Raw genomic sequence first — 27866 nt, 5'->3', positions numbered from 1 at the left:
GAACCTGCTGGATTACGATAAGAAGAGAGTGGTGTTTGCTGCCAGACACCAGAGCAGGCTGGACACAGGTTCACTCCAGGGGTGGAGAGCATGAAGAGGCATACATTCACCACCACTGCCCCACTTGCCCAGTTGCTGATAGAGACCATTTCAAGCTCTGTGCCATCCATAAGAATCCAAAAAATAAAGGGTATAAAGTTTTATTTATGTGTATTGTTTTCTGCTTTCTGTTCTTTTGCACTTGCAATGAATGCACTAGTGCCATGGACATTAAGACAGTTTTATTTAATAGTATAGTTTTGTTTTCTGTTCTTTAGCACTTTCAAAACATGCACAGGAGTCATTAGTATTTTAAAGTTTTATTTATTTGTATTGTTTTGTGCTTTTTGTTCTTTTCACTTGCAGTTAATGCACAAGAGCCATGGACATTGGACGGTTTTATTTATATGTATAGCTCTGTTTTCTGTTCTTTTGCACTTGCAAAAAATGCACAGGAGTCATGGACAATAGAAAGTATTATTAAGAGGTATTATTCTGTTTTCTGCACATGCAACATAACTATAAGAATAAAAATGTAAAAAAAAGAAAGAATACTGAATAATTGGCTATGACTGATTGAAAAATAAAAGTTTGGTCATGATTAAATAATTCTTTTTGTATGTCTTTGTTACAGTATCATTTAACGGTTACAGGCCCTTTTAAAAATGTTGATAAATTTGGGGATTATTTAATAAATAAATTTAGTATTTTTTGTACTATAAGTTTTAGAACATAACTACAGCAGAAATATATTTAAAGTGCAAAAACTTTGAATAAGATATCAATAATCAGTAATATAAATCTAATAAAATATTATTTTTGTAATTTCAGAAATAATTTCATTTGACATCATTTATGTGATAATTACTGATAAATAAAACATTCAGTAAACACTTCAATGTATGGCAACACTGTAATATAAACTGGGAAGCTTGTGATCATCCTTACTCCCATATAAAATGTACAGGAAAATAGAGAAAACATTTTTTTTTCAGATAATTTATTGTAAATATACACTCCAAAAACAGTTCAAAGAGATAAAATTCCCTTTCATTTCTTTTCTCCTCATTTTTTCCTTTTTTCTCTCTCTTTTTTCTTTCTTTTTCTCTTTTCCCCCTTCTTCCCCCTCCTTCCTTTTCTTCCCCCCCCTTAACAGACTATTGTTCCCCAGCTTTGGCGCAATCGGTTAGCGCGTTCGGCTGTTAACCGAAAGGTTGGTGGTTCGAGCCCACCCAGGGACGTGTGAAATGCAGGTGTTTTACACGCGCGTCAGGTGTCCACTAACGCCTATGCCATTCTTAGGGTTGCGAGGCACAGCTTTCTCAGGGCGTTTATCCTGTGCACCTTCAATAAGCTGGCTTCTTTTAAAAGAAGTCAGCGGCGGGTGTTTGGTGAACATTTTCACCAGCTCGAGTAGTTTGCTGTGGCATGTGGATTCATTCTTTACTGATGATCTGTCTCTGGGGCTCATCTAGTTGACATGGTATCCGCTGACATTCGGCTGAAGGTGCTGATCCACCATCTGCTCTTGGTACGGACTGGATCCGGGGGACTGCAGTGACCATCTAATCGGAATACAGAATGCATATAGCGGCTACGGTGACCTCAGAATAAGAACAAACAGACTAATATTAATGTAGATGCAAAAGTTCCATGTTGCCACAGTGTCAGATTGGAGAGGATCTGGTTTTCACAGTCTTGCGTCGATGGCCGTCTAGGTGAAGAGGTCTTCACTGATGATCTGTCTCTGGGGCTCATCCAGCTTGCTATCACCTTGTCGGATCACATCCACGTAGCTGCAAGAAAAGGTCACGACCGTCACCGGTATTCTATCGCAGAGGCAATGTTGTAGCTTGTGTGGTTTATCTGAGGTGTGATCATTGCTGGTTGTAAACTTTCCCCGATATCCCATCGGGATGATTTGAAATACAGTCAGCTTCGACAGTTTTTGCCGGTCTCTCTGGACGCTTCTTGAAAAACAAAGTTTTGCTTCGTTTTGTTGGAGTGGCTGGTTGTTGGTCCTCGTCAAAGAGGTGTCTACAGATCATAGCGTGCCGGAGCCAGAAGATTTGTTGTTTTGTCAATATGCTCTCAAGACTTCGCTGCAGGTATCATTAAACTACAGCACAATCACAGCTCACCGCTACCCATCGTAAACAGGTTGGGCCTGTCTGTTCTGGTGGGCTCTCAGTGGTGCTAAATCATCAAATGAAGAGGACGGGATTCAAACCCACACAAACCAAGGTGTGCCTAGCACAACGGATTAGCCTTGCATGGCCTTAACCACTCGACCACCTCGTCACTTTCCGTGGTCCTTTTATTTAACACTCCCGATTCAGACCATCAGCTCATTAGTAGAGCACTCAGTGAACTGAACTGAGTGTGTCAGATAAGGAAGACACAAAAAGCGCAGAGTGGGGTCTCCAGGACCGAGGATTACTGCTAAAGGAGCCAAACGACGAGGATGGGATTCGAACCCACGCGTGCAGAGCACAATGGATTAGCAGTCCATCGCCTTAACCACTCGGCCACCTCGTCATTTTACGTGACATTTTTTATTTAGCACTCCTGATTCAGATCATCAGTTCATTAGTAGAGAACTCAAAGAACTGAACTGAGTGTGTTAGATAAGGAGGACACACAAAAAGTTTAGCATGGGGTCCCCAGGACCCGGATTAAGGTCCAGTGCTAAAGGAACCGAACGACAAGAATGGGATTCCAACCATTGCACAGAGCACAATGGATTAGCAGTCCATCGCCTTAACCACTCGGCCACCCCGTCCCCTTGCTGACCGAGATAGGCCATGCTGCGGACCTTTTCAGCTGCTGCTGCCGTGCTTTCAGCAGGCTGTTTTGAGCACAGAGGGAATAGTGAATGAGCCGTCTTTTACACACCTCTAATCTGTTCCGTAGAAACACGGTGCAGCAACCCGTGGCAGGAGACTGTTTGTGCGGCAGTTTATAGCTTGCTACCACCTTGTCGGTTCACATCCACGTATGTGCAGAAAAAGGTCACGACCGTCGCCGGCATTCTTTCGCAGAGGCAATATTGTAGCCTATGAGGTTTGTCCGAGGCGCGATCATTGCTGGTTGAAAACTTTATCCAATACCCCGCCAGGATGACTTGAAATACAGTTATCTTTGGCAATTTTTGCTTGTCTCTCTGGAGGCTTAGAGTTTTGTTGAGAAATATAGCCTGGTTTCGTTTAGGTTTTTTTTTTTCCTCGCCAAAAAAACGGTCTGCTGATGATAGTGCGCCAGAGACAGAAGGTTTTTTTGTTTTGTCAATATGTTCTCAAGACAAGTATCGTTAAACTGCAGCGCAATTGCAGCTCACCGTTACCCATCGTAAACATGTTGGGCCTGTCTGGTCCGGTGGCCTCTCAGTGGCGCTAAAGCTTCGAATGCGTGTCGAGCACAATGTATTAGCCTACCACCGCCTTAACCACTGGACCACCTCGTCATCCGGCGGGGTTTCTTTATTTAACATTCCTGATTCATGTGCATGTGGATGCATTCTTCGTCTTTTGTTTCAGCCGTCGAGGGCCTGTTTTCCACTGAGGCCCTGCGCCAAACTCCCTATGAGACACAATCGAACGTTAGTAGTAACCTCCGATTACGGCCGAATGTGGATTCTGCTCGGACGACGGGGCACCGGTACATCCTTTGTAGCTTTAGCTTATTAGCCAAACGCTACACCAGTTTGCCATTTCCCATGAAATCATCCTTGATTTCCATAAGAAAGGTGCCCCAAATTGGTGGAAAATCACATCTCAACCATACGCTGTCCAAAGCATTAAACCGCCTTCACGCGGCAAAACAGAACATGTTGTTGGCCCGCACTGCTGGGTCAAACTGCGCTTCCCAAAAACAGATTGGGTCAAAACTGACAGAAGAAATCTCTAAGCCTGCTTTAAGCCCTACCCACGGGACGGGTTGACAGTCTCGCACAACGCGAGAGCCTCAGTTTCGCCTGTGTAATTTGGGGGCCAATGAAAACTGCATCCAACTAAAATTACAAACAAAATTTTAGGACTCTAATGATGTTTCAAATGTAACTTTTCTCATCTCTGTTGTTAGGTTGTAACCATCTCTGAGACTCAAAGTGTCAGAACTCGCCTAAGCTGGTTTTGCAAAATGGAGGTCAAGACTATACTTTCAGGGATCGTTTCTATAGTTTCTAACTAGGAAATGTGTTTCAAAAGTGTAGTGTCTCCCAAACTACGATGATGAGCTTTGATACTCTTTTCTGAGCGTGAATCGGCTGTGGAGTAAAGGTTTATTTCATATGCTCCAAACCATTGATGAATGTTCTGTGTAGCATTTAAGCAGCATAGAAGAAGAGAGTATGGTCAGAGTGGTCTCTGAAAAATGTAAATATCAGATTAAAAATCTTATGAATCGTTATGATTGAGATTTTTTTTTTTTTTTACTTTTTTGTTGGTGGGTGTCACCATCCTTGATATTCAGAATGTCAGGATAAGATGTCAGCTGGTTCTATCAACTTAAAGTTGCCATAAAATGCATTGAGAGAATATTTTAATTTGTTCTTTGATATCTGCATAGAAGGTATATGGCATAGGAAAGGGCAAACAATCTCCAGAAACGGTTTTACAGGACCATTTACAACCCTAGGATTTGTCCCTAGAATGAAATGCTCTGTTATTGCCTTTTTTGGAAGCTTCATGAATATTAATGAGCTCTGCTCCGATTGGCTGTTTCACAGAGCTGCTCATCTCTATAGCTGGCACATTGATAAAAATATATATTTAATTAGGAGCTCTAGCGGCTTTTAATATGTGGTTTGTTGAATCTGCCGTTTTGTATCGCAGACATTTAAGTCTCATTACTGTGATCCATGTGCTCTGTGTAAAGTTATAATGCAGAGGGAGCGCTTCTTACCACACAAGTTCAGCTGCTTCTCGGTGATACTCTTGATCTGTAAATCATTCGCCATCATCAGCGCAGTTATTTCTCCATCATTCACCATCATCAGCACAGTCATCTCTCTGTTTATGTGGTAAGTGATATCTTTTGTACTGAAATGTAACAGGCTAGCGCTAGCATTAAGCTAACCGTGTCCCTTCAGTGGCTTGCCTTGTTTTACTGATGTACTGACGTTACCGATGATTGGGCGATGCAAATGTTGGAGGCGTAACTATTAACGATCCCGGGACTGTTGCGTAACAGTCGGTGTTATGTTGGAATTGACATATAAATCTAGTGTTTGCAAAAGACCACCGAAATATAGAAGATTTATCCTTATCCTTATATAGATTTATCCTTGATTTCCATAAGAAAGGTGCCCCAAATTGGTGGAAAATCACATCTCAACCATACGCTGACCAAAGCATTGAACCGTCTTCACGCGGCAAGACAGAACATGTTGTTGGCCCGCACTGCTGGGTCAAACTGCGCTTCCCAATAACAGATTGGGTCAAAACTGACTGAAGAAAACTCTAAGCCTCCTCTAAGCACTACCCACGGGACGGCTCGACAGTCTTGCACAACGCGAGAGCCTCCGTTTCGCCTGTGTCATTTGGGAGCCGATGAAAACTGCGTCCGACCCGGTGAAGGAGACCACAACCAGCCCGGCTAGCTCAGTCGGTAGAGCATGAGACTCTTAATCTCAGGGTCGTGGGTTCGAGCCCCACGTTGGGCGGCTCTGTTGGCGCTCTTTCTTCCCAACAGGGTGGTGGGCTCCAGCATGCCCATTCTCCGCACAGGCTAAGTGGATTTTGCGAGCTCCGGAAACATCTTTCAAAACAGCCTGTTAGTACGTGCGATTCTAATCCCTAACCCTAACCCTTGCTTTTACAACCGTGATCCCGCGGCAGCAGATGCGCAATGTCTGTCTCTGTGGCGCTACCTGGAGCAGGATCGTCTGTTTCTGCGGCCGTCTCCTCGTCCAATCGCCGATCTCGCCGTCCATTGTGAGAATGGACGAGAGCCAATCGCGACGCTCGCCGTCCATTGTAAGAATGGATGAGAGCCAATCGCATCGCTCGAGCTCCTTTGTTGAGAGCCACTCACCATGCTTAGTTTCATTCTAAGTCAGGTTCAAAAATTAGACGAACGGAATATAGGATAACTTTTCAATGTAAGTAATACATGTTTTCTTCTTTCTTTCACTCTGTTTACAATGTTCTCAATTGGTAACTCGTTACGTTTTCGTCCGTCATTCATCCGTGTTTTGTGTTCACAAACTTTTGACTCGCGAATTGCCCATAATGAAACACCGTTTAAATGTAATCTAACTTTCTAAAGTCTATTTACACGTTCTTAAGTTCGATTTAAATGGGGGAAAAACGCGTTTCAGCTGTAAGTGCAGTCATTTCTTGTGACAATTTACCTTGTTTTTACTATAGTGAATCGTAGTAACCATGTTGTGTTTTTGGCTGATCGATTACAACTGTATGAACACAGTCTTACTATAAATGAAAATCTGAATGAACAGCAACAACAAAAAACGTTGTGCTTGTGTTTGTCGTCATTTACCATGGCTTCCCAGATAGCAAACTGACATAGAATCAACATAGAATCGACGTCTCCCGTGACATCGAAACGACGTTGATCTCCGACGTCGATCCAATATCAGTTTTGCTCATCGGGGTAATGTTGAATCGACGTCAGGCACGCCATTCAAAACTAACGTAAAATCGACGCAATTGGTTCACTTACCCAACGTTGAATCGACGTTGATTTTCAATTGGTTGAAACGACGTTATAGAATCAACACATATTCGACATAAAATCGATCTAATTGGTTGCCTTACCTAACGTTGAAACGATGTTGATTTCAGGGGGGTAAAACGATGCTACACAATAAATATTTTCTGCTTGTTTCTTACATACATTTTAATAGATAAATTAGCCTGTATATGCAATAATTTATTGAACACACATCAAATTCAGTCATAATTTTTTTTTTATTTACACAAAATTCAGAAATACATGTTTGACACTCAAATACACACAAAGAAATCAAATTATTGGAAGTAAACACAAAGAAAGTAATTTACAGGCTAATAAAGAAGTTACAAATTAAAAGCTATATTCACTTCAGAATAAAAAAATGTAAAATGTTTTTGTTTAGTGGGGCACAAAAGGAGATGTAAGGCAGACAGCCACAGTCACTATTCACTATCATTGCTATCATTCTAATTACTGAGACTATGCCACTCTCTCCTTTTGTGTTCCACAAAATAAAGACATGTTGGTGAAAAGATGATTTATAAAGTTTTCCGACTCTTGAAAACAGAAGACAGAGGTACATAGCAGATAAATCGATTTTCTTTTGCAATTAAAATTTAGGTTCCTTGTGATATCAGGGTTGTGAACTAATCAGGTCAGGTTTGAAAAGGGTGATCCAGACATAACCCACAATATAAGGCATAGACAAAGTTAACTTCTAATTGCTGTTTTATGTAATATCACTCCATATACACATTTTTAGAGGATTTTTTTAGCATTTGCCTAAAAATATTATCTTGTGTATATACAGTATTCATATAAAACGGCAGCATTTTATTTAAAATGTACATTTCTAATCATTATTAATGAAAATAATAAGTAAAATATGCTATGTGTTTCTGTCACTTGGTGGAAAACAAATGCTTGAGTAAATGAAATGAATGAAAATTACCTGAAATTACCACTTTGAATGGCAGCAGTGGAACACTCATGAGCTCATTTACCATTTTCACTCCCTAAAGTTTTACATGCTTTTCTTTTAGATGTATAATTATGATAATTTGCATCCCTAGATATTGTTTAGTTGTTTATGTCCCTTTGTTATATTTGCATACCATACATCTATTGTATGTGGTATTATTATTAGCAAAACTGAGCACCTGGCTGTGACAGTGGAATTTGTATTTGTAGAGAATATATAAGTATGTTTTAGGAGTTGCAAACTTGTATTTTTTGTTTCTTTCACAAACACAACAAAACCTTCTCAAAATATATATTTTTTTTGCAGGAGCAAAAATCCTGTTCCACAAATGAAAAAATTCACACGCTCCGTTATAGCAGATTTATGCAGGACTATATTTCATTTTTTCTGAAATGTGTATTTATTAGAACTTTACATATTTACAGACTTTATTAGAATTTAGCATAGAATCTAGCACTTACCTATTGTATTCTATTCGCTCCAATTTATTAAAAAATAAATAAAGAAAAACTTGCTGAGTGTACTGTGCTAGCAGAAGTGGGTCAAAGGCCACATGTTGTATTTATCAATGGAGAGAGCGCAAGTGTGTGAGTGGGATGTCACATACTGATTTGTCATGTGAGATACCAGTTCTCATTTACAGTCGTGGTCACAATTTTTAGCACCCTCAGTAAATATGATCAAAGAAGCCTGTAAAAAAAAGTACTTTCATCAAAAAAGATGAAAGGCTTACTCCACTCTAAAATGAAAATTTTGTCATTACCCCCATTTTGGATGAAAACCGGGGGCTTTGTGGCTGTCCCTTTGACTGCCAGGTAGATAACACTGTCAAGGCCCAGAAAAGTATGAAAGATGTTGTCAAAATAGTCAATCTGCCATCAGAGGTTCAACCATAATTTTACAAAGCTACGAGTAAACTTTTTGTACACAAAGAAAACAAAAATAGTGACTTTAGCCACCGTAGCGGCATTTTGGAGGGTATCCACTGGGCACTAACAGAGTAAGCTGTTCCATGTCAGCCGCAACACACGGATGTGTGATCTTAAATTGTGTTCGGAAGACAAACAAAGCATTTATGGGTTTGAAATGACATGGGGAAAAGTAAAAAGTAAAAAGTTCATTTTGGGGTGGAGTAACCCTTTAACAATACAGTTTTATTTTCACAGGCTTCATATTTACCAAGGGTGCCAATAATTCTGACTACAACTGTATATGCAAATGTGCAAATTTTGTTCATGACTTGAGATTTTTATTCAAGCGTGTGAGTGTTTTGCCCTTCATTCACTGCAGCAACTCTAGCCTAACTGTGAGCATATAAGGTACTTAATTTGTGAATTGTAGAATAGGATCTGTGCACCTGAGAATTTGAAATGGTATAACTATTGTGTTATGTTTGTGAGAAAGAGTACAAAAAAAATTAACTCCTATAAAATGTATTCTCTGTGGCTTTAAATTTACTGATACACATGTGTGACTATTCTTTACAACTACAAATTCCACTATCACAGGTGTTCAGTTTTGCTATAATAATACCTTCACAGAAAATGTTAGTAGTCAGCATATATGCAAAAGCAGAGAGGTCAGTGTGGTGTACTGTAGGCACATCTGTCCAGGCCAACATCTGGTGTACTGATGTATTCAACTGGAATCCCAGAAAATCTGCAATAAAAATGTTACAGTTCAAAATCCATCATACATAACTGATATAACAGGACTGCCCATTCCTGGAGATCCACCTACTTGTAGAATTGTGATCTAAACCTGATCCAACACAACCATCTGTAATTCTCAACTTTGCAGGAAGGTAGATTTCCAGGAACTGGACTGGGTACCCTGCATTATAAAGTATCACATTTTGTATCTGGTATTACAAATTATCAATGTAAGCTTAATTTTAGTTTAACTAATTAGAAAATATTTGTGGCATAATACTGGTGTTTTGTGAGAAGTCCAGTGACCTTGTTATGTGTTTTTTTTTTCATGTGTTTTCATAAAAGACTAATGATGCAAAATATAAAACCCCCATGCATTTACAAACCTGATATGGATAAATACAACGGTGGAAATCTTGTGTCCATGTTTGTTACATAGGAAAGCCTTCCACTGACGTGCGGTGAAGTAGATTTCTTGACAAGTTCCTCCCTAAAAGTAGATCAACAACACAGTAACTGTATTGTCATAGTGTGTAATTTAATAAAGTCACTATATTACTTTTTAAAAGATCTCATTAATACCTTTGCTTAACAATATTTTTAGAGCTTATGACAAAGGCATATAACACCTTTTTAGGTTAATTTACAGTCATTTACATCTGCATCAAAAATACATACTCTGTCCCAAACTGCTGTTTAGTAAATGTAGTAAAAGATGTCCAAACTGCTAAATAATTTAATAGTAGTAGTATATAAAAAAATTACAAATATGCAAAACATTGTTCATTTACATATATTACCCACACTGTAACAATACAAAGTTGAAAATCTGCAAACTTACCTTTTTGGGCAATGATTACAATATAAGGATAATATTTGGCAGGTTTGTATAGTTGACATCATCTCAAGTCTTTGTAAGTGCTGGCATCTTCTGAAGTCTTCACAAGTGAAGCTGGATCCAAACTGGAACTGGTGTAATCTCTAGCAACCTTGGGATGGGCATCCCGAGATTGAAACAGGAAAGCAAAAAGAGAAAGATTAGTATAACTGCTGTTCATATTATTTCAGACAAACGATTATTCATTTCATAACATACAACTAAAGTGCAAGGTCACAAGATGTTTTTTTGTGTTAATATATGTTAAAATGTAATTGATTGCTGTGATCAAAGCTGTAATTTTTAGCATCATTACACACTGTAAAATCCAACAGTTTACCTTACTTAGATATAATTAGTTATTTTTACTTAGTTGTTATGTTTACTAGGTTTTATTAAGTTACAGCTACTTTCAAGGCAAAATAAACAATTTACTTACTGTTTTGAGTGACACTTACTTCAAATAATTAAGTAACCACAAAGGAACCAATGACATTAACACAACAGTAAGAGGCAGCAGTGAGCTAATTTGTTGCTAATATGCTACATAACAACAGAAGAAGAAAAGAAAAAGGAGGCGGGGCAATTCTTAGCCAAATAGACTTTTTACTAATTTCCTCCACTTTGGAAGTCATCTTTTTCTAGTTGCATTCTGTTTTTTTCCCAAAGTTGTCTTGAATGTTAAATTGTCAACACAACTGAAAAATTAGAGAGAGCTTAATAAATTGATGTTAATTTTCCTAAAATATTTTTTTTGATGTCACCATTATAGTGGTTAGTGATCCCTTTAGTTGGGCACTTGGAACTTCATTAATATGTTTATAATTCTCTTTCTATTGATGCAACATGAAGTCAAAAATATTTGGTTTCAAAGAAAGAGAAATAATAAATAAGATTGCTTTAAAAGGGTGATCTTATTTAGAATTAAAATATTAGCTTGTGTGCTTTTTAATGTTGAATAATAATAAACTAACACTTTATGATAAACACCATGTGAAGCTTAATTGGGGTTGTTATAATCCTTTACTATTTGTGGCAATATCTTGCAATCAGCTGCATTTGAGTCAGACACAGATTTTAACATTCAGCACACTAAACGCAACAATGGTAACAATTCCATTTCATTTATTTTTTATAAATTGTAACAATAATCATTTTATTTGCTCTTTTTGTTGTGCTACTGACACAAGACAAATAAAAATCAAATCAAATAAAAGCAAATAAAATCGGCAAATACAAAAACAACAGTAAAACAAAGCAATTGCATAATTTATTCATGCCCCAATGCATTCTGGGAGTAAGTCATTCTAATTAGCATAGTTGCTCTCAATGTTGCTCAGATTACAGATTCAATTAAGTTAACAAAACTTAAATGACTCAAGCTAATTTAAATCAAAGTGAGTACGGAATACTTTAACTATATTAGTAGATAATACTTAAATTACACTAAATAAAGTTAAGTTAACATTACTTAATTGAATTAAGGCAACGAGTTTGCACAATTTAATTAAGATCAACAAATCACTTTTTACAGTGCAGCTGCTGAATATTGATCATTAGGTTGTTTCTCTGCTCTCCATGACCTGCATTACAATCCCAACATTGACTTCTTAAAACTTATGCAATTATGTAACTAGGTTTCAAAATATAACTATTGTATGGTGTTCTTTATTGTTAATGTAAATGTCATGACAAAAAACATTAAATAATACAGAAAACCTAAACTAGACCTGAATTAATGCAAAATGCAGTCCAATCATTCATGTGCCACCAAATACAAGCTATTGGACAATATAGGCTTCAATCTCATCGATATCGGTATCGATATCTGCTATATTAATAAACTTGTATGATGTGTTTTTTTTTTAATTTGTAATAAGGATCTAAGACTATGACATTTAACAGCCAAAACATTGATTATCTTACATAAAATCAGCTGTATATTAATGGCACTTCAGCCATGCTTTTTGCTTTCTGAACCTGATGCTGTAGTCTCAGTGTCCTCGTGTAATGGTAGTGTCAGAGAATGAATGTGTATGGCGGTGAGGTGGAAATTATTAGCCATATTTTAATGGTAGTGTTTCTCAAAAGTACTGTAAAAATAAATTAATGTATTAAATTACATATACAAAACTTAAACCTTCCCCAAGGCCATAGATACTATACATCCTTGCTATTTGAAGCAAATAATTGACGTTGTGGGCCAAGGCTTGTATCACTACGAAATGCATGTTTACAATCAGGGACCATCCCTGACAGTTTAAAAATCGCCACGGTCACACCAGAGTTAAATAAACCTTCATTGAATGCCTTTATTTTTGCTACACTTGTTCTACCTTTGATTTCAACTTCAGTCATTTCTAACCAATAATCAAATCTATGAGACATTTCAGTTGAAACTTCCCTTGTAATCGAGTTCTTAATGAAATTTTAATGGCTACTGACTCTGTGATTCTGTTATTTTAGTTATGTTGGACCTGTCCTCAGCCCTCGACAGTGTTGATCATGAAGTTCTCATCTCTCGTTTGGAGTTTCGTGTGGGTCTGTGTAACATTCAGAGACAGAAGGCAGAGGATCCACTTGCAGCAAGTTTTGATGTGCAAAAACACCAGGAAAATACACTTAGGACGGCAAACACAGAGTACATCCTCACACCATCACAATCAACGACTGACACCAAAGGACAGAAACACCAGAGTATTTATACACAAAAAGGAACTAATGAACTAATGAGTAACTAAGGAAACTAATGAGGGAATGGGTGTGGTCAAATTAGTATTAGTGCTTACAAACAAGGTTGCAGTGCAACAGGGAACCAGGCAACAACAGAGACAGAAAACTATATAATGACATTCCTCAAACACAGACACCGAAAACACAGGCAGGGGTCGTGACATAGCCCCCCATCAAAGAAGTGGCTTCCAGACACTCTAAAACAAAAGACATTCATAACACAAGTTCGGGAGGGTGGTGAAGTGGAGACGGAACAAGTAGCCAGGGTGGAGCAGGCAGCTTGGGAGGCCAGGGCGGAGCAGATGGAACAGAAGCCCATAGAGCAGGTGACTTTCATGGCAGGACAGGAGGTTTTGATTCATGAAGGGCGGAGGTGACTGGACTTGACTTGGGGAGATCGGCCGTGACCGGTGCAGACTCGGGGAGATCAGCCGTGACTAGACTTGGCTCAGGGAGATATGCTATGAATAGACTTGATTTAGGGAGATCGGCCATGATTAGACTTGGCTCGGGAAGGGCAGGCTTGGCTGGACGTGGCTTAGGGAGATCGGCCATGACTGGTGCAGGCTCTAAACGTGCGGCCAAACACAGACACCGAACACACAGACAGGGATCATGACAGTCAGGAACAGTTTTAAATTGGTTTAAATCTTTCCTAACAAACGGAACATTCACAGTTAAAATAGGTAATTTCACTTCTTCTTTAGGCAATCTACCCTGTTTTAGCACCTGCTTTGTTATCTCTTTATCTACTTTTCTTGGTATCCATTTCAAATGACGAAATGCAAATCTGCCTGTGATCATGAAATATAAGTGTGCTCTTATTTTTCATTTCTGAACTTAGATAAATCAGAAGTTATTGTTTTTGCCCTCTCTGAAGCTAGAACACAAATTAAACCTAATCTTGAGTCCTTACATTCTCTTAGTTTCTTTCCAGGTGTGAAATCTGGGTGTGGAAATTAACAACGGCTTAAAATTTGACAAACAAATTAGTTCTGTTGTAGGCTCAGTTTTTTTTTTTTTTTTCGATTTTTGTTTGCTTTTAAAATGAATTCCTTTCTTTGTAAAGCTTCTATAGAGGTTGCCATTCATGCTTTTATCACATCCCGGCTGGACTACTGACTCTCTATATAGACTCTCTATTATTACGGTATTTCAAAGACCCAAATTTCCTATTTGCAAGTACGGCCCGTGGCTGTTATTAAATGTGCTCTTAAAATAAATGAACTTGAACTCACCTCAGTGACAAAATTGGATTCGGATGGAGATTTATTCACAGTGGAGAAGCAAGTTCTGTGATCCAGTCACATGATTGTCTGCTATAAATAAAATTAAATTTACTTACAAATGTATTCTTTTCATAGTGCAAAATGTATTAAAAAATAATAATGTAAATAATTATGTAAAATTCATTCTTATTATTCCAAGCATAGTTTATAATATATAATCCTATTTATTGTTTGATTATTTAGATCTCCTGTTTAAAAGTAGGACAATAGACACACAATAAATTCACCGACCGCCCCTTGTAAATGGTAAAAATAGCTTATCTGAATAGGGCTTATAAAATAAGTGTAAACACGTAGTCTTTCATGCATTTTTAAGTTAGATAGCACTACACCACACTAGATGACAATATTGTAGGCACATTTTGGCTGTAATTTTGCTTTCCATAAAGGCATAGTTCACCCATAAATAAAATTCTGTCATCATTTACTCACCAGAGTGAACTTTCCTTTTAACTACAATTTAATATTTAAACTACAGTGTTTCAAATGCATACATAAGCGTAAGTATTTTGGATATCTTATTTACAGTTTCTTTCATAAAACTTTGCAACCATCCAAACAGGCTCTTTATTTAGCAGCTTTATTTTTCATCATAATTAAGTGCTGCATTCATTTCCACATGCATATTTATGACAGTCGCTGCTCAGTCAGACAGATAGTCCTGACCTGAACTCACATCACTGGTTGAGTCGGAAGCTGACATGCTGACAAATAAACAGATCAATGTTATGAAAGTATCATCTTGGTTTTACGAATGTGGAGCACCAAACCAGTACAAGAGTTTACAAAAGGACACTTTCCTTGTACTGGATTCTGAAAGCAAGTTCCTCCACTGAACATGTTCTGTATGTGTTTCATGGCTTTGTTTTAGTTACTTCAAAACTTTAGTTTTTCACTAACCATGCATAAATGTTGTTTTATCAAAAACACAAATGTGTACATTAATGTTGTTTACATATTAATGTAGCCCAAATTCTGCTAATTAGACTTTAGCCATTAAAATGTTTTTAAGATACTGAAATAAGCACAAATGTCAGGGCATGTCAAAACTTCCCCAGGGCCCCAAAACACCCTCAGACACCAGAGGGTTAACGAGCATTTTTCCTCTCCCTGCAATCACAAATGTCAGTCCCCTACCTTTGCACAACAAGCTGCCATTGAAAATAGAACCTCACTGTGCTGCTATAAAAATGGAACCTCTTGCTACTGGCTACTGGCTTGGAAAGCCATTCCTGGTGTGTCAAATTGGATTCTAAAAGTCATAGAATGAGGTTACTCACTTCAGTTCGCTTGCAGGCTGCCTCACTTCAGAGGCATCATTCAGACTTCGATACTAAGAAAACAAATGTTATTCAGCCTGGAGAAACATGGCAGGCTCAGACCAATTCTTAATCTAAGACATCTGAATCATGCTCTCATGTGACGACCATTCAGAATGTTAACTTTTAAACATCCTCGTGAAAATTTGCACCCGAGGACTGTTTTCTGACTTTGGATTTGAAAACGCATACTTTCATATCCAGATAGCCCCCCGTCACAGACTGTTCTGGAGATTTGCATTCAAGGGAATGGCCTATCAATATACAGTCCTGCCATTCACTTGGGACCCCTTCAGTACTGGCACCTGGGCCGAAGTTTGTCAAGGTGCTGCGTCAAAGCTGTGGCCCATTGGACAACTCTTCACCTGTTTTTACCAGGCTTGCAGTTGGGAATGACTTCCAGGAAGAATGCCTCCAGCTCGGACTTGGGAATGAGGGCAATCTGGCGTTCGGCTCCTGGTCGATTCATAAGCAATGCCTGCATCAACTGCCTTGAAATTATGGCTGTTAGTCTGGCCCTAAAAACTTTCCAGCCAGCCTTAAAGAGGCATCACGTCCTGGTCCATTCGGACAACATGACTGTGGTGTCTTATATAAATCGCCTAAGCGTCAGGTCATGTCCCCTTTACAGGACTAGGCATCTCCTGCTGTGAAAACAGAGCAGACTCATCTCACTACTCAGATTTTTTTGGCCAGTGTTTGGCAAGACAGAGGTGGACCTCTGTGTCATGTCTCTCAGTCATGGCTTAATGGTAAGAGAGTTGGCCTTGTAACCTGAAGTTCGCCGGTTCGATAACCACACCGGGCTTGAACAGCGCTCTTTCCACCTTCAATACCATTACTAAGGTGCCCTTGAGCAAGGCACAGAACTCCCAATTGCTCCCCGGGCACTGGAGCAATTTTTTCACATTGTGTGTGTGTGTGTGTGTGTTCACTTCTCACTGCTGTGTGTGTGCATGGGTTAAAAGAAGAGCACCAGTTTTGAGTATGGGTCAGGATATAAGACAATACGTCACAACTTAACACATACAAATGTCACTGCCCAATCTATTTCTCAACACAGCGGGATGCTCTGGGCCTACGATTGGCCCAACACCCATCTGTATACGTGTGCTTTGCTCCCTCGACTTATCAGGCGAATCAGGGAAACGTATTCTCTCTTCTTGGTGGCCCCATTCTGAAGGAACAAAGCTTGGTTCCCAGAAATGATTCAGTCATTGTCACCAACCCCGTGACCGATACCACTGAGGTGAGGCATTCACTCACAGGTGCAAGGCAAGATTTGTTATCTGTCTCTACGCTCTCAAGTGGTCAGTCTTCTATGACTGGTTTTCAGCACGAAGCCAGGATCTGAATTCATTACCAAACCTCAATCATGTGCATGCATTCAGATGGAGCAGCATAGGGATTTCCTGGATATTTTTCGGTGGGGCGTATTTGGAGTTTCCTGCTAAGAGCACACTCTAGCTGTACCACTGATCACAAAACTGTGTTTCACAAAAAAAAAAGCGTATGAATTATCGCAGCTTTTGATTAATCACGATTGTGATATCATTGCGCTTATCATAGAGCCCTATTGTGCACAATAGTTTAATAAATATGAACTTAATATGGTGTTATATTTTAGACACAGTATTGTCTGTTTTTGCTCACACCATGTCTACTGATTCATTCAGAAATTTTGTTGCTCAGAGATGCACGACACACAAATTCTGAATGAATTGGAGTTTTGAAGGAATCGGTGAACCAAGAAATTAATGGCCTATTCCAAACACTTACTTCAAACCTCAAATAAAATTTTTTCAATTAACATATAGACAAAAAATATAATAAATGAGTACAGCAATTTATATATACTTTTATAAACAATGTGAAAAAATAAAAAATAACAAAAATAAATATATTTGCAAGGAACAAACAACCCACCAACTTAGTTGAACTCAGTGTATAAAAATGGTACAATTGTGTAAACTGACTCACCTCTGAAAATTCCGAAAACTCAATAAAAAATGCTCACATCAGAAAATTTGAGGCTGACAGAAGGGAGCACGCACGGCATGAGGGGTGACGTAGCAGCAAAACTTATTTAAAATGAAAAAAAAAAAAAAAACATCTATAAAACACATCAAACAAAAATAAGGGTGAAACTGATGTAGACAGACAGTTATGTATGGGGTAAAAAGCAGTTTATTAGATACTTAAACAATTTATTGAGAAATTTAAAACATGAAAAACCTAACCTAATACAAAGTAGCTTTTAGGTAATGAAATATATTTTTTAGATGCAAAAACAATCAGCAGACAATAAAATTTGTTGGTAAAATATAAAAAGCAAAGCTATCAATGACATTTAAAATTTAATCAATAAATGAATAGATTAAATTAAATTAATATTTTAGATATAGTAGAAGTGCAAACGACTTTCCTTCATAAAACTAAACAAACTGATACATATGCATTATAAGAAAATTGAACATATAAAATATAATAAAAAGAATTAATGAAAACACAATGATATATTTCATATCATGAAGTACAATGAAATATAATAATAAAACGATATATTACTCATTGGATATACATTTAAAGTACACAGAAGTCATTTATTCCCCTTTTCCATGCGCACATAAAATAGTTTCCTGTTTTTTTAATTTGCCATAATTTACTTGAAAGTATTAAAGCGTGAGTATTTTAAGAAATTAGTAAAAAATAGGCTTTTCACCCCCCACCAATTAAAATCAAACAAACAAAATCCTTTAAAGGGGTCCTCAGATGCCCATTTCCCTCCAGTAGATATGATTCCTTAGGGTCTTCATGAAAAGTCCATAACATGCTTTGGTTAAAATTTCTCAATGGTAGTTCACCTTTTCCAAAACAGCTCTGTGCACAGTGTGATGTTTCAGTGCATGGCCCTTTAAATGCTAATGAGCTCTGCTCACCCTCCCCTCTCTTCAGTGGGGTAATAAGCAGTTCTCTAAGAGACAGTGAACTTTAGACACATTTAGCCGTGAGAACTTGCATACTAGCACATTATTAGGAAAGATTTACAAAATGAAAAGAAACACAAATATCATGAGTGTGTAGAAAGAGCTCATGTGAATATAATCACCTGCACAGTATACAAAACTGCACCCAGTTGATTTAACCAGCTCATAGACATAATAATTGCCTAGACAGGCTTTGACTTTAATGGGGTAAGACCCGAAATAGCAGCAGTAAATGCCATTGTTACCGCAGACATATCGAGTGACGACTCCATCCTGTACTGTTGGGTGTCCACCACAAATCCACAGTGAGTAATCAGTGCCACAGCTAAACCAAACAACACACTTGTCTGGGATCTGAGCGCTCATGTTGTTAATGAAGAGACGATACCAACCGCTCCAGGTGACAGACTGGTCTTGCTTTATGACTGAAGTATTTCTATAACTGGTGGCTCTCCATGGATCGTTCAGAACAGCGTAGTTGTAGCAGGGGTCAACAGAGGTATACACTGTAATTAAAATATTTATTTTTTAGCATTAGACAAAAAAACTTGTTATACAGTACAAATGAACATTACTAGCAGCTGTTGTCATACAGTTTTAATTAAGAAGATGAATTCCTCAGATTCAAATTCTAATACAGGCCCAAATGCAGAGAAGCTCAACAAACTAAAAAATAAAAATAAAAATAATAAAAAAAAGTAAATGAACACAAATTATTGAATTCACATTGCAAAGGGTGTCTTATGTGTATATGTAATAGCAGACAACTGACCAAACACAAAAATTAAACAGCAGTGGCATGCTTTTACTAAAAGGGGAAGTTTAAAAAATTTCGTTTTTTAACTGCAGTCATTAAATAAAAGAGAGTGAAAGAAAAACACTCTTTGACACGCTTAGTTTGGAACACTATAAGAGAAAAAAAAATAGTTGAACTACTGAATCTCAACTTGTGGCTTTTCAACACGGTGATAGAGTTACATTCAGCCGTTTAAAATTTTATGGCTGAGTTATAACAACTTCTATGTCTATGAAATGAAAGATCCAATGGCGCTCCCCAGTGGGCGACGTTGCGGAGTGCTCCAAGTTAAGTTACTCTTATATTTTCTTTTTTTAATTAATTTTCTGTGTCAAGTCAAGACACAAACAGCTAAAGTTTTCTATGATCGGGCGACCTTATTAAAACTGAAAGAGCGCAGTAATTTTGGACTCTTTCGACTTAATCTCGCTGGAACCCTACCCAGAGCTAATATGCTACGCTAATCAAACACTAGGCCGGCCCGAGGCAGGGGACTCTCCCGAGAACAACAAGCCGAAGCGGAGACGCGGCAGGCGGGGAGGAGCTAACCGAAGGCTCCGGCGCTTGGCTAGAAATGGAAGGCTAACCCTCCCGATCATATTGTTTGCAAACGTTCAGTCTCTGGATAATAAGATGGACGAGCTCCACGCTCGGATTTCCATGCAGAAGGAATTTCAGGAGTGCTCCATACTGTGTTTTTGTGAAACCTGGCTGGGGGAGAGGACACCCGATGCGGTATTAAGACCAGACGGCTACACGGTCTTCCGAGCGAACCGAAGCGCTGAGGACAGCGGTAAGACTCGTGGCGGAGGAACGGCTGCCCTAGTCAAGAAATCGTGGTGTACTGACTGTAAGATCACGTCAAAATCCTGTTCTGAAAATGTGGAATTCCTAACCCTGAAGCTAAGGCCATTTTATTTGCCCAGAGAATTGCAGTGTATCATTGTGAGTGTCGTGTAAATCCCCCCCTCCGCTAAGGAGGAGGCTGCACTGAAGGAGCTACATGATATGATCAGTGAACACGAAAATAAATACCCAAATGCTGCTGTAATTATTCTAGGAGATTTTAATCATTGTAGTCTCCGAAAAAACATGCCTAAACTGCATCAGTTTGTTACCTTCCCCACTAGAGGAAATAAAATACTGGACCAATGTTACAGCAACATCAAAAACGCTTTTTCAGCTGAACCACAACCTCATTTTGGAAAGTCTGATCACCTGGCAATCCGGTTAAAACCTACCTACAATAAAAGGCTTCAGACAAATCCAGTCACAGTCAGGACCATTAACACCTGGACTGATGCCGCAAAAGCCAGCCTGGAGGGCTGCTTTGAGGCTACAGACTGGAACATTTTCAAAGAGGCCACCAACGACATCCATGAATACACAGAGACAGTGAGTGGCTACATTAGTTGGTGTATGTCCATATGTGCCCCTCCAAAGACTGTGCGTAGGTTCCCCAACCAAAAACCCTGGTTTAACAGGGATATTAAACAGAAGATCAGAGAGAGGAGGGAGGCCTTCAAAGCAGGAGATCATATGGAATATAAGAGAGCCCTTTATGAGCTGCAGAAGACCATCAAAGTAGCAAAAAGGGCCCACTCACAAAAACTTGAAGGTTATTACCTCAACCAAAACACACGCAGCATGTGGCAGGGATTTCAAGCCATCACTAATTATAGAGGAACCACGACAGCCACTGACCCCCGAAACACCACCCTCCCAGACTGCCTTAACACCTTCTATGCCAGGTTTGACAGGCTGAACACAGCAAACACACCTTCAAAGACCCCCTCCCACCCCACGGACACTGCCTTCCAGGTGACACACACACAGGTCCTAAAAGCACTGAAGAAGGTGAACCCCTACAAAGCTGCGGGACCTGATGGAATCCCCCCGAGTCTTGAAGGCCTGTGGGGAACAACTAGCTGGTGTGTATACTGACATTTTTAATATGTCACTATCCCAGGCAATAGTCCCTCATATTTTTAAATACTCCACCATCATACCAGTCCTCAAAAAATCGGACACATCTGCCCTGAATGACTTCAGGCCAGTGGCACTCACACCAGTAGTCATGAAGTGTTTAGAAAAACTGGTTCTTACACACATTAACCACATGGTCCCAGACACTATAGACCCCCTTCAGTTTGCATATCGTACCAACCGTTCAGTGGATGATGCAACAGCAATAGCCCTGCACCACACTCTGCAACACCTGGAAAGTAGCAGAACGTACGTCAGGATGCTTTTCCTAGACTACAGTTCTGCTTTTAACACCATACGCTCGGGCAAGCTGATCAAGAAGCTGACAGACCTCGGCATTACGACTCCCACCTGCAATTGGATTCTGGACTTTCTAACAGACAGACCACAAGTGGTGAGAATGGGAGGACTTGTGTCTGATGAGCTCACAATCAGCACAGGATCACCACAAGGCTGCTGCCTCAGCCCCAAACTCTTTACCCTGTACACTTATGACTGTGTCTCCACCCAGGACAACTCCATCGTCATCAAATATGCTGACGACACCACCATCCTGGGGCTCATCACGGGGGGGGGGGACGAGTCTGGGTACAGGACTTTGGTAAACAATGTTCTTGTCTATGGAGAGGAAAATGACCTTATCCTCAACACAGACAAGACCAAAGAAATAATACTGGACTTCAGGAAGAACCCTCCTCTCCTGCAGCCTCTTATCATCAAAGGGACTGAGGTTGAGAGGGTCGATAGCCACAGATTCCTGGGACTGCGGATCTCATCAGATCTGAGCTGGATTCTCAACACCACAGCCACTGTGAAAAAAGCCCAGAAAAGGCTCTATTTCATTCGGCTGCTCAGGAAAGCTGGTCTGAGCCATCGCCCTCTCACCCAAGCCTACAGAGGACTGATAGAAAGCATCCTCACTGCAGGCATTACAGTCTGGTATGGAAATACAACACAGGCAGAGAGAAAGGCACTGCAAAGAGTCGTAAAGACTGCAGAGAGGATTCTAGGGACAAAACTTCCTTCCATGGACTCTCTGTACACACAGCGTTGTCGGAAAAGAGCAGAGGGTATTATCAAGGACTCACTCCATCCAGCTCACTCTCTGTTCAGACACAAAAACTGTACGTACAACCTGAGACACAACAGAGCGGATAGCATCATCACACGCAGAAAGAGCCCTGCTGAAAAAAACAATAGAAACCATTACAGAAATCTTAATGGATTCCATTACAAAACCATTACAAACCATCAGCCATTAACCATTAAAACCATTACCAAATAGTTTCCATTACGTAGTGTGTTTTGGGCATATTCCATTAGAATGTATTGGTTTGTACTGGTTTCCATTACGTAGTGTGTTTTGGGCATATTCCTATAGGATTTACTGGTTTGTATTGGTTTCCATTACAAATACCATTACAACCATCAAGTTTTAACCAATAAAACCATTACCAAATAGTTTCCATTACGTAGTGTGTTTTGGGCATATTCCATTAGAATGTATTGGTTTGTACTGGTTTCCATTACGTAGTGTGTTTTGGGCATATTCCATTAGAATTTATTGGTTTGTATTGGTTTCCATTACGTAGTGTGTTTTGGGCATATTCCATTAGAATGTATTGGTTTTGTTAAATAAGTTAGACAACTTCCAATAAACCACTGACAAACTGCCAGCAAACACTTTACAAAGCTATCAAAACCTCTCATCTACACATAAAGATGTGATTAAAAGTCAAAAATTTCGCAAATAAGGGCTCAATATAGAGTTAGCCTGACTCTTCTGAAAACGGTGGAGATGCTAATGGATATTTTCAAAGACTGTAAACTATTTATTGTATCAAATATTCAACAGACCCGAGTCAAATACAAGTAAGAAAGGTGTCAGGAACAGTTTTATTTATAGTACGTATTATTTTTGTAATTTTAAGGACCAAACTCACCTCAAAACGTCGAAAACAGCAGCGAAAGACGGACTGCAGCGGCTTTCGGTTGGGGTGTTGACACGCTGTTCCCTTTTGAAAGCTACAGTCGATGCTGCGCTGCTAAGCGCATTGGGAACGTCTTTAGAAGTGACCAGCTGTGAATATTGTATGTAAAACGTCAATATAATTGACTAAACAACAGTATAGCCTCGGTTGGTGACGTCACCGGAGCGCACGCGCACGAGGCTATAAATAGATGAGCCACAGGTGCATCGTCAGGTCTTTTGTCTTCAGAGATCACTCTGTGTGTTGTGTGCGTCGGAAAACTCTCTCTCTTACTCATCCTTGATTTTGTTAGGAGTTAGTTTTACTAAGCAGAACGCAGAAACTTCACTCTTTTTCTCACTTTTCTCTCTTCTTATTTTAAGAGTTTAAAAAGAAGAAAAAGAGCATCATGAGTCAACAAGCAGGTAAGCGTTGTGTTCCTCCATGCTCGCGTCCCATGACCGAGATGGATACACACGATTATTGCTTTGTTTGTTTGGGGGAACAGCACGCGGTCATGGCGATAGAGAAGGGCGGGTGTGAGCATTGCGACCTGTTAACTGTCAAGATGCTTCGCACTCGTCTTAATTATTTCCAGTCCGCACCTGCATTACAATCGTGGGGCTCTCGCATGGATTTGCTTGACGAGCAAGAGACGGGTTCGTCCCTTTCGCTTGCTGCGTCACCAAATCCTGACATTCCTTCTCGTGATCTCGAAGCGCGCTTCGGTGCTTCTTCGGTTCACGGAGGGGATGACATATCTCTTGGTTCATCAGATCGCGAGCCGCCAGCCTCTGAGCGTTCTTCTCGCGATAGAAAATCTGTTGAGGAATTGCTGGAGGTGATCACTCGCGCTGTGGACAGGTTGCAGCTTGACTGGCCAGATGAACAAGAGACCCCCAAACGTAGCAAGCTTGAGGATAGGTTTCTGTCCGGTGGCAGAGGGGAGAAGAAACAAAAACCTCTCCCCTTTTTCGAGGACCTCCATGACGAGCTGTCCAAGTCATGGAGTAAACCATATACCTCTCGTGTCTTTGTGCCATCGACGTCGACATTCTCGGCTATCGTGGGTGCGAAGTCACGAGGATATATGGAGATGCCTCGGGTCGAAGAGACGCTCGCGAGCTATCTCTCACCCGAATCAGCATCGTCTTTAAAGAAACCTACCCTCCCCACTAAACCGTGTAGAACAACTTCGGCTTCGGTGGGAAAAGCTTATCAGGCTGCAGGTCAGGCTGGTGCTGCGCTGCACACAATGGCTGTGTTACAGGCATACCAGGCTGATCTGTTGAAGGATTTGAGTGTGGGCAGTACAATCGATGATGAAGCTTTCTCTGAGCTTCGTCGAGCCACAGATCTGTCTCTCCGTGCGACCAAGCAAACGGCTCGTGCCATCGGCCGCTCTATGAGCGCTTTAGTCAGCACGGAGAGACATCTATGGTTGAATCTGACAGGAATAAAAGAAAAGGATCGCGTGTTCCTGTTAGATGCCCCCGTTTCTCCCTCTGGACTATTTGGAGACTCGGTTAACACCGTTGTCGAAAGATATAAAGAGGTAAAGAAACACGAGGAAGCGTTTGTTCAGTTTCTTCCTCGCCGCACTCAAGGGGAGGGGCCGTCTGCCACCCAGCCCCGTCCCGGTCCTTCAACATCCAGGGAGGTCAAAAAGCAGAGCATGGCTCAGCGTGCTCCCCCTCGTAAAGATTGGGGACAGGCTCGCCGCGCTCAACAACCTCCTAAGCCAGATCTCAGGACTATTATCAACAAAAAGAGAAAGTCCTGATGGTCTGGCGCCCAATCTAGTGGGGGTAGCCCCCCGCGGGATGGGGCGCGTTCAACATTTAAAACTCGCCTCTCCCCGATACCCTCATGAAACCTCTCCATCCCCGCCACTTCTCGTGCCTCGGGGGGCAGCGGTTTCCAGAGAAATGTTAGATGTTCCGTCGTTTTCGGCGGTCATTCCGGACGCGGGACATCTAACATCCCCTCAAAAGGAAGTAGTAAAATTAATACCACTCTCAGAGAGTCTGGCAGCGTGGAAACTTCTGCCAGGCATCTCAGAGTGGGTATTAAGCACAGTACAGATAGGATACAGAATCCAGTTCAGTCGTCGTCCTCCGCGTTTCAACGGCGTGGTTTACACTTCCGTGAAACCGGAGCTGATGCACGTACTGTTACAAGAGCTGAAAACTCTTCTGAGCAAGGAGGCCATAGAACATGTTCCTCTTCCAGAAAGAGAGTCAGGCTATTACAGCAGATACTTCCTGGTTCCCAAGAAGGATGGGGGGTTGCGTCCAATCTTAGATCTTCGAGGCTTAAACCGTTCAGTCAAAGCACTCAAGTTCAAGATGTTAACTGTCAAGATGGTCGTGACGCAGATTCAACATTTCGATTGGTTCGTCACGATCGATCTAAAAGACGCATATTTTCACATACAAATATTGCCACAACACAGGAAATTCCTGAGGTTCGCTTTAGGGGGCGAAGCGTACCAGTTTCGGGTTCTTCCATTCGGCCTAGCTTTGTCACCCCGCACTTACACAAAATGCATGGATGCAGCACTGGCTCCATTACGACTCCAGGGCATTCGCATTTTGAACTACATCGACGATTGGTTAATACTGGCACAATCGCGAGAGTTGGCGCTTCAACACAGAAACATCGTGTTGGCTCATTTAGTTTCTCTAGGGTTGAGACTCAACACCAAGAAAAGTGTTCTTTCTCCTGCCCAGAGAACGACTTATCTCGGTATCGTTTGGGATTCGATCACGATGCTGGCACAGCTGTCTCCCGCTCGAATCGAGACCATTCGGCAGACAATGAGCAAAGTCAAGCTAGGTCAAAACCGTACTGTTCTTCAGTACCAAAAAAATGTTAGGCTTCATGGCTTCAGCATCCACGGTGATTCCTTTGGGGCTGTTGCACATGAGACCGTTTCAGTTGTGGCTAAAAGCCAGAGGATTTCATCCAAGAGCCAATCCTCAAAGGCAAATAAAAGTGACGCGCCGCGGGCTTCGTACACTAACTCTGTGGTTCAGACCCCGGTTCCTTACCTTGGGTCCCACTCTAGGGGCGCCCTGTCGTCGCAAACTGCTAACGACGGACGCCTCCCTGACGGGCTGGGGAGCGGTCTTAGATGGTCGTCCAGCTCAAGGGGAATGGGAGGGTCATCAGCTCGATTGGCACATCAATTGCCTCGAGTTGATGGCTGTATTTCTGGCTCTGAAATACTTTCTCCATCAGTTGAGGGGCTGTCATGTCTTAGTGCGGGTGGACAATACAGCAGCAGTCTCTTATATAAATCACCAGGGAGATCTGCGCTCACGCAATCTGAACAGATTAGCGAGGCAGATTTTTCTCTGGGCCCAAGGAAAGTTCCTGTCACTCAAGGCAGTTTACATTCCAGGGCACTTGAATGTGGGAGCAGACTTACTGTCCAGACAGACATTACCGATGGGCGAGTGGAAACTCCACCCGGAAGTAGTGAATCTGATATGGACCAGATTTTATCAGGCGGAAGTGGACCTCTTCGCCTCTATACAGACAGCGCAATGTCCCCTTTACTTCTCTCTGAGTCACCCAGCTCCGTTGGGTCTGGATGCGATGGCGCACTCATGGCCCAATATGCGCCTGTATGCGTTTCCTCCAGTCTCTCTGCTCCCGGGGGTTCTAGCCAGAGTTCGCCAGCAAGGTTCTTGCCTCTTATTGATAGTGCCGCGTTGGCCGAACAGAGTATGGTTCTCGGAGATAATATCTCTCCTCGACGGCTCGCCTTGGGCGATTCCGGAGAGGAGGGACCTTCTATCGCAGGCGGGGGGAACGATATTCCATCCCAGGCCCAACCTGTGGAATCTTCACGTTTGGCCCCTGAGGGGAACCAACTGAGGGACACGGGGCTTTCACCTGCCGTTATTGAGACCATCCTAAGTGCTAGGGCTCCCTCCACTAGGAGGATTTATGCCGTTAAATTGGGCATTTTTGAAAGGTGGTGTGCTGCACACAATGTAGATCCAGTTAACTGCCAGATTGCTTCAGTGTTGGACTTCATGCAAGAGAAATTATCATCAGGCATTTGCCCCGCTACTCTTAGGGTATATGTGGCCACTCTTTCGGCTTGCCACGCCCTGATTGATGGGGAACCGCTTGGGAGGCACCCTCTGCTCTCCCGCTTCCTTCGTGGGGCCAGGAGACTGAGGCCTCCAGTCAAAACCAAGATCCCTTCTTGGGACTTAGCAATAGTCCTTGAGGGTCTGGTTGAAACCCCGTTTGAACCTTTAGAATCAGCGTCTGACAAACTTCTGACTCTAAAAATGGTTTTTCTAATGGCAATAACTTCCTTAAAAAGAATTGGGGACATGCAGGCTTTGTCTATCGCGCCATCCTGCTTAGACTTTGCCCCAGGATTGGTGAAAGTGATTTTGCATCCTCATCCTGATTATCTGCCCAAGGTGCCATTCTCGGCTGTACATCCGGTCATTTTAGAAGCCTTCTGTCCTCCACCGTTCACAACGCCGGAGCAGGAGAATTCTCATAGACTGTGTCC

The 27866-nt window shown here is 41.0% G+C and overlaps 5 non-coding genes across 5 annotated transcripts; 4 read left to right on the top strand and 1 right to left on the bottom strand.

The window, feature by feature from the left end:
• The first annotated feature begins 1865 nt into the window (after nt 1-1865).
• LOC141285834 (U4 spliceosomal RNA) lies at nt 1866-2005 on the top strand. The gene has a single exon (XR_012338963.1). It is a non-coding gene; the product is annotated as a U4 spliceosomal RNA (small nuclear RNA).
• A 490-nt stretch (nt 2006-2495) lies between these two features.
• trnas-gcu (transfer RNA serine (anticodon GCU)) lies at nt 2496-2577 on the bottom strand. Its single transcript has one exon. It is a non-coding gene; the product is annotated as a tRNA-Ser (tRNA).
• A 491-nt stretch (nt 2578-3068) lies between these two features.
• LOC141285015 (U4 spliceosomal RNA) lies at nt 3069-3209 on the top strand. Its single transcript, XR_012338530.1, has one exon. It is a non-coding gene; the product is annotated as a U4 spliceosomal RNA (small nuclear RNA).
• Nucleotides 3210-4185: 976 nt separating this feature from the next.
• On the top strand, nt 4186-4401 carry LOC141348625 (small nucleolar RNA U3). The gene has a single exon (XR_012357529.1). It is a non-coding gene; the product is annotated as a small nucleolar RNA U3 (small nucleolar RNA).
• Nucleotides 4402-5628: 1227 nt separating this feature from the next.
• trnak-cuu (transfer RNA lysine (anticodon CUU)) lies at nt 5629-5701 on the top strand. Its single transcript has one exon. It is a non-coding gene; the product is annotated as a tRNA-Lys (tRNA).
• Nucleotides 5702-27866: the final 22165 nt, after the last annotated feature.

The sequence above is a fragment of the Garra rufa genome, chromosome 1 (genome assembly GCF_049309525.1).
Source record: "Garra rufa chromosome 1, GarRuf1.0, whole genome shotgun sequence".
NCBI lineage: Eukaryota > Metazoa > Chordata > Actinopteri > Cypriniformes > Cyprinidae > Garra > Garra rufa.
This window is presented reverse-complemented; position numbering and strand designations above follow the sequence as displayed.